This window comes from Oxyura jamaicensis, chromosome Z, assembly GCF_011077185.1.
Source record: "Oxyura jamaicensis isolate SHBP4307 breed ruddy duck chromosome Z, BPBGC_Ojam_1.0, whole genome shotgun sequence".
NCBI lineage: Eukaryota > Metazoa > Chordata > Aves > Anseriformes > Anatidae > Oxyura > Oxyura jamaicensis.
The window spans coordinates 19955395-19963883 of NC_048926.1; positions in this window are offsets into that span (position 1 = coordinate 19955395).

Sequence of the window (8489 nt, forward strand, 5' to 3'; positions counted from 1 at the left end):
GCAGCCAGCTAGGAGCTGGGCCCGATGTAGCCCTGGGAAAATTAAGGATCTGATGGATCCCAGGCCTGGTTTTATTCCAACTGTTGACCAGCCTGTGTTGTTTAAATAAAAGAGTACCTGAACTCCTGCATTAGATATTCACACTGTGTTAGCCTACAGCACAGCAATAAGATGTTCAATTACTTTTGGGGAGAACAAAAAGTGTATTAGCATATTTATCATTATACTTTAAAATAAGATTTAATACTCATTAAACATGCATAAAAGAATGTAAATGAAATGAAAACCTCACAGGCAATTTTCAAACAGTGGAACTCAACACTTCAACAAAAAACATTTGCCATGGTGATCTGTTGAGATTAAATGTACACATAAATTGGAGTTTTCTCACTGCCTCTGAAAAAGAAAAAAAAAAAAAAAAAAATTACATTTTCAGAGTGGTTACTATTTACTTTGCCTTTCACTCCTGTTGCCACCTTTTTATCCCTATAGATCAGAAGATGTAAGTACGCTACATTCTTTTTCTAGTCCAGTATGACCTTTTCTAACAGCTTCCTTCCAGTACCAATTCCTGAAAACAAGACATTATTACTAAAATGAGTATTCTTTTTCCCTCGGTGATTTATAGTCAACTCAGATTAGTGTCAGCTAAAGAACCATGCTGCTTTGTGTGTACTCATTTATGAGCACCTTTGTTACTGTTAACCAAATAACTGTGCTATTTAAAATTCTTGTTTTCAGAAGAAAAACCTGTCTTGCAACTAACACCAAGTATACAGAAAGTCTTATTTGCCTTAGTTATCAAAGCTACACAGTTGATATTTATTATGTATATAACATCACTGATAGATAAGATGGTTAAAGAACAAATATAGTTTTGTTCAGTTTTATACTGATTTCAGCCATCATAGCAATCTAACAGTCTTGCATAACAAGTCCAGAAGGCACTGGTTAAAGCCCCCAACCTTCCCCAAAACAGCAATCTTTCTTAATAAATATCTCTAGCTATGCCAAATTTACACTGAAACTCTGACCTAGTAAGAGCAATATATTCTTTATATCTGCTGTGGCCTTCACTAGCAGTTTTGCTGGAGAAAGAATGGCTAAAACCTGAGAAAGATTTTGCAATTTGAACTTAAGTCGATAAAGAATATTGAAGAATAAATCCTAACCTTTGCATTGCCTTTTCTTTAAATATTTTCCCCATTTCTATGGCCCAAGCCTTGAAATAATCTCTGTATAAAATGTGACAGATAGAAAATGATGTTTCTGTCACTCAGTTTGCAACACATATATCAGAACAGGGATTGGTTTACCTCCTGTTATAAAATTAGAAATCAGAAATAGCCTCCTATTTTATAACATACAGTGTTCACTTAGATTTCAACATCTACTGAAAGGTGCAGAAGATGACAATGATAAGTAGGTCAGGGTGGAAAAATACCTTCTTGGTGTTGCTGTTGTAAAGGATTATCTTAGTGTAATACCCTTCATTATTCATGCTGAATGTGGTTTGGTATAGTGGAACCATCAAATGTGTAAATCTGCTTTAAAAACCTGAGGGACAACATGAGATAGCTACCATCTTCCTAAGGAATAACTGTACTTCAGTAGGAAAAAAAAATGCTTTAGGAACAAAATAATCAAAGTATTTGTATCAGTCCTTTTGTAGAATGTTAATTTATACAGAATGATAATTCTGATCCATGCTGTTAAATAACAGATGCATATATTAGACAGAACATCAAAATAAACTGTATTTTCAAAGGCAGTATGATGTTACAGTGAATTTGACCTTGGCAATATAAAACTTAATATTCCTGGCTTGCAAGTACAGTGCTTCTTATAAAACTCATGGCAATGCTTACTGAAAGGCACTGAATTTCCCGATTTTATGATTTCTAAGTATGAAGTAAAATAAAAATAGAGACTTTCTCCATACCAATAGGCTAAAAGTCAGTAGCTAGCAGACAAATGACATTAATATTCTGATCTTACTGTGAATGTGACTGCTTATCTCAAGCTTGGACTTCTAAAGTAGAAAAATCAGATGCAATTTTTGATTTTTTTTTTTTTCAGAAAGTCCAATCAGCAGCAAAAAGTTCTAAAAAAGTCTGAAGGTGGCAACTCTGAAACAGATTAAAGTGTTTAATTATTGATCACTGAACCATTTAACCGATAGTTGTTTACCCCAAGTGGAATTTCAGTCATAGGGTGAGTATAAGAAAAAGGCACCTCCAGAAAGCTCTGTCATTTCCAGCACAGAAACTCACCAAAATCAACATAAAGAAATATCAAGGAGAAAGACAAATGCTAAATCATATACTTCTGAAAGACTTGGACAATTTTGCCCAATCTGTCAAGATGTGTCTCTGTGTTCTATTAAAGGTTAAGAGCTCTGTTATCTCCAGCACAGTAGCTCACCAAAATCAACCAAAAGAAATATCAAGGAGAAACACAAATTATATGCTTCTGAAGGACTTGGACAATTTTGCCCAATCAAGATGTGGCTCTGTTTTTTTTAAAAGGTTAAGAGATTGTAAGCTTCACTACAAGGCAGATGCCTACAGCAGCCTTTTTCCCAAATCTCTGACAGCAACTTCCCTCCCCATGCCAGTAACAAAATGAGCCAAAAAAGACCAGACTCTGTTAAACATCAGGTATGCACGGAAGCTATTTATCCCAAGTTTTTCTTCCAAATTCATCAGCTGCCTTTGTACCCACCGAGGCAGGAGTTCCCTCCTCCATCTAAAAACAAATATATCATTCTAAGAGCAATTTCTACATTACCTGACTGGCAGGAAGGGGAGGAAGCCCTGTACGCCAGCATCCAGGAACCCTTATGCAGGTCTCTTGTAGATAATTTTATAATTCAGCATGGGATAATGTCCCATTCAACATACTGGGAATGGCCAAAATGGTTTTACCAAGGGCAAATCATGACTGACCAGACTGATTATCCTCTCTGTAGAGATGACTGGCTTTGTGAACAAGGGAAAAGCAGAGGATGTTGTTTGTCAAGGTGTTTGACACAACACATTCATACAGAAATTGAAGACAAGTTTTGGATAGGTAGGCTGCAAGGTGGCTGAAGAACTGGCTGGTAAGCAGAGTTTTATCACTGCACTGTTTTGCCACTGAAAGTATAACCAATAGTTACAGCAGCATTCTTCAATGTTGATATGGGGGCCAATACTGTTTAACATTTTCATCAAGGTCAGGGACAATGGGATGAGCTGCACCCTGAGCAAGATCATAGATGATGATAGATGGGGAGAGAATTCCCCACAAAAGGAATTGAATTTATTTGCAGTCTTCCAGTATATATAGGTTGTAATAAAGAAGACAGAGCAAGACCCGCTTGAATATATACAGCAAAATGGCAAGAGTGTGACAAGTGAAACTGCAGTTGCACACAAGGGAAAAAATTATTCACAATGAATATGGTTAGCAATGGAACAGGAATTGCCCAGGCAGGCTGTGGGATCTCCATCGTTGGAGAGTTTCAAAACTAGAGTGGACAAGGTCTTATCTGCTTGTTAATTCATCTTTGCTTGAAGCAGGAGGCTGGACTATATGGCCTACAGAAGTTTCTGCCACACTAAATTTTTCTATGACTTTGTTAACACCTTTTTCAGACCTGCACGCATGACATGTGCAGGCACGGCTGAATCTTTTTCCTGAACTGGGTGATATTTCCTAGAATAAAATTTGCTTTTTCACCAGTTTGCACTTAAATGAATGAATGAATAAATAAATAAAGGAATTTTCATTTTGAAAAGTACAAATAACTTTCAAAGAATTTGAGATCCCTCTACAACAATAAAGCTCGTTCTCTCATAGAATAGGAATTCACAAACTTGGTAAAATATTTATTTCTGGGCAACAGGATAAAGTTATCTCAAGAGCTTCCCTATAAAAGTAAAATTGCTGTATAAAAATAAACACATAAAAAACAATACACTGTTCTGACACTTCAGACTTCACCAAAGTATTTATACAGACTTGAAAAACGCCTGCTGGTTCATGTAATTGTATTGCTAATGGTGTCTGGCACAGTGCAATAAAGTTTTACTTTCCCACCCATGAATATAAGACAGATTTGCACTTGAACAGCAGATAGATAACATTTATTTTTGCTATTACTTTGAGAATACTTCAGGAAGCCCTACAAAAGTCATGTTAAGAAGTTTATGCATCGGTATCACTTAAAGAAAAGTTACTTGATAATGTCATGTGAACCAACTTCTTATACTAGGCCAGTACACTACAAGGATATTGCAGAGCATTTAGTAGTTTTAACAGGCTTGATGTGCTTGTGTGTCAACTCAGAGGAAATTTCTGAATAGCCTGAATAAGAGAAAATATCAAATATAGAATATATTGTGCTGATTTAAAGGTAAAGCCCCATAAAACTGTTGAGATGTGAACTAGTGATGTTTGTTGAATTCCTTCTGAAATCCCCTTGGTACTTGTGAGCCTGCATGCAAATAATCTTGTACAACTTCCTTTTCCAAATAAACAGGTTTTATCAGACGTCAATTCTAACAACGCTCCTTTACAGTGGAAATATCATATGTTTGCCTATACTGGGAAAGAATTAGGAGTGTTCCTATGAGTACTTTAATACATAGAAAAAAAAAAAAAAAAATAAAAAAAAATTACTTTGTGGTTGTCTTTTTGCCCAACAAGAATATTTAAGGATCTATTGCCAGTAAGAGAAACCCTCTCCAGTTAGCCAAATCTGAGTCAATAATATGTATATACAAGTATTCAGAAGGAAATTCTTACCATATCCTCAGAGTATCTGTGCAAAGATCTCAGACATTTGCCACAAGAGGGCTGGGAAGAAAAGCTGTAAAGCTTGGCACACGTGGCATGACCCCCTAGCTTAACAGAGGGATTCAGATGTAATGTGTTCATTTTCAGTCTATACCTGAAACCTCACTATATACCACAATCTTATTAATTAGTTTTAAAATGCCTCAATGCTCATTTTCACTAATATACTACTACAGCTTGGTTCTTCATGCAAATTGGCACCACTGCTGTGGAACAGACCCTAAACTTCAGCTTCATCTGTGAATTAACCACTTCACTATCCATTTAAAGAAAGCTTGTACTGGCCTGCAAAATACTGTTGTTTATTTGGATGACCGTATATAAAACAAACAACCACAACAAAAAACAAACAATGCAGCGTGATGAAAAAGTGAGGGTACTGTGCTACCACAGCAGAAAGCATTCTCTTCAAGGCACCTCAGTTGTTCCTGTAAGAGATCTAGACTATTCCTCCATATCAGCTTCTCAGAATTACTGATAAAGTACACAAAAAGGACACAGAACTTCCATCATGGAAGAAACAGCCATGCAATCCCAATCAAAATTCACAAACTTCAAGCAGACAAAGGTGTTGGAATTTAACCCTTCAGTTTTACCTGTTTGCAGGCTGTCAGAGACTTAGTGTGATTTTGGTTGGTTTTGATTTTTTTTTTTTTTTCCCCAGACATAACCTAGTTTTGTAGATTCACACAAATAGAAGATAAATAGTACATTTTATTTTTCAGCATAGCATTAAATCTCTTTCATGGAGTAAACAAAAAGTTAATTGCATTATATTTTGTGTGAGAGAGAGAAAAAAAAAAAAAGTGTCTAAGTGGATTTTATTGCCATAAATTTCAATACAAAATTAATTTAGAAAATAGAGTAGAAGTGTAAACCACAAAAAGCAAAGGGGAAATATTTAACATGTAAAAGCTAATGAGTCTTCTAGCTGAGTAGCTGCAGATAAGCAAAACAATGTGTTATGAGAAGTGTTAAATTATCTGCTAGCATAATAACAACATTCTTAAATTTTAAAACAGAAAAATGAATTAAGGTGTCCCAATTTTGTTTGTTTAATGAGGTTTCTTACAGGAACCAGCAATGTGCACTCACTCCCTGAAAAATCTCCCATTTAGTCTGGATAAAATGAGCTGCTTACTTTCAAGAGTTCTACAGTTCAGCTCTGATTTTAGTGACATTAATTTTTCTGTAATTAATGAGACACCATTCATCTTCTTACATTTTTTTAGTTTTCTGCATATAGTGTTTAGAAGCCACAGAGAGCAGGGAAGGAGTGTTTAACTTGTAATCAGCATTGATGCAGTTCTGCTCTCAACACCAGCACACTAGAGCAAAGAGTAAGATTGTGTGGTAGGCAAACAAATCCACTGTTTTCTGAACTTCAGCAAGGTCAGATGAAGGGGAAGGCAAAGTCATGCACATTCACATAAAAGTGTGTGATCTCTTTGTAGGCAAACTACAAAGACTAAGAACAAACCACCACAACAAGAATCAATTGACATAGCAAGAAAAGCATCTGATAAAGAAGCACAGAAAAGATGGGATGCCAGCCATACTTCTCAGGTTGTCCTACACTGTAACAGGATGACCTGTATTAAATGACCAGGTATTAACGTATTAAATAACAATGAAAAAAAAAAAAAAAAAAAAAAAAAAACATTTTTCATATTTTTATAATAACTGGGTACTTTTTCTGGTGCTTGGTATCCCACATTTCCTTTACAAAAAAAAGGCTGATGGAGAGTAACTATATTTCCCAAGAAATAAAGAGTCAGATTTGCTGTGTGTGTACAGTAGCATATGTTTATTCCTACTGACTTTCACTTGAAGACTGTAAATTTGTAGCAGAGAAATTGTCTTTTTATATCAGAGCTTTCTCTTTAAAACAGGTCTGAATTGTCTTAATAATATAACATCCCTTCAGACGAAAATGGAAATGGAGCCACATGCAGATAGACTAACTTCAATCTAATTTGTGCTTTGGTGCTGGAACAAGTAAAATCTCCCAGGAGGCTTTGAAGAAAGAAAAAGAACACCCAATACATGAACCAACACAGATAGAAAAATAGGGCTTATCTGTAGTTTGGACTCAAACCTGAATCTGAAATTTTATGGTCAGACAAAACTTTTTACCAGGAATTTTGTACAACTATTTTCTTTATGTCTGAAGCTCTCCACATCAGCTTTTCATCCAGAAAGAAAAGAGTCCAAAATTAGGAACCTATGAGCATTTACAAAACTAATCAAGTACAAACAGCTACCACCACTTTCCATAGCCCAGAACAGGCAAGTCATGCTCCACTGGAGATAACAAGTTTTCCAGGAGTTTTCCTGAGGTACACACCTTCAAGCAAGAGCATCATGCTTTTCACAAACCAGTCTGAAATCCTTGCTCCAGAGCTCACTTACTGCATATTCAAGCAATGCAAATAGAGGGATATGGGGTTTTCTTTGCTATGTGTTCCCAGGTGGAATTCATGACTGGAAATTCACACTTCAAAGAACTTGTTTAGAGTTACTCATTTGCTGCAATATTTAACACCACCTGAAAACACTGTAGATATGGAACTGAAGATTTCAGATTTAGTGGCAGAGTCAGTAGGTTTACAGAGATGGGCACAGTAGATGTGATCACTACTGCCGATTTCCAGCAGCCCGAGTTTAAGCCAGCTCCATCCAAAACCCACGTGGCAATGCCTTACCCAAGATGTCCTTTATCAAGGCATGTTTGGGATGACAGCTATGAGGACCTGAGGTTCTTGCTTCTGACTAGCTGGTGTACCAAACAGAGAGCTTAGGCCAGTCTGCTTCTGCCTGTTGAGATATTTTCTGGACTTGATTGTGCTTCTTGCATAGGTTAACAGCCCACTTATCTAAGTAGTGTCAGATCAAGCCATATCACCACTTTGCTATGTCCTATCACCCAAGAGTGTGATCTAACAGCCTCAGTATATCCCCTATTTTGCCAGTGCTGGAGTGCTAGCAGTCTTGGTTATCCTGATCCAATAACTTTTCTCGACATCATGCCCTCTGCACTGAGTGTCTGTCATTCTGCAAGTTCACCTTACTGAATTCTCTTAAGTCCATCCCCCAGACACACTCCTTTCACAATACCTTAATAACATTAGCCAAATAGGACATATATACCAATTAGAATTTTAAAGCAAGAACAACAAACAAACAAACAACCCCCCTTAACTACATTATACCAAGCACCATCTCTTGCCAAGTGACCACATAATCTTATTGTTGTTCCTCCTGTCATTCCTCACTGCCTTATTACTCAACAATTATTCTATGTCTATAATTAGTACACGGAGCTGCAACAGGAGATACTAACTCAGCTCCTTGGGCCTGTCTGAACATTTCCTGAAAACAGAAGGATTTTGCAGAGGACAGCAGCCACTGGTGGCAACTGCTTGCCAAGTCCATCAGCAAAAAGAATCTTCAGTCCTTTCTCTTCAGAAAGACACTTAACCACCTCTACAAATCATTAGCCCTAATCACAGTCCAAAAGATCATTTATCTCTGGTCTTTATAGAATGAAAAAAAAAAAAAAAAAAAAAAAAAAAAAAAAAAAAAAATTCCCCTTTTAAATTGCAAAAATTCTAAAAAACACGGAATTGCCGGCGGCACGACGAAGG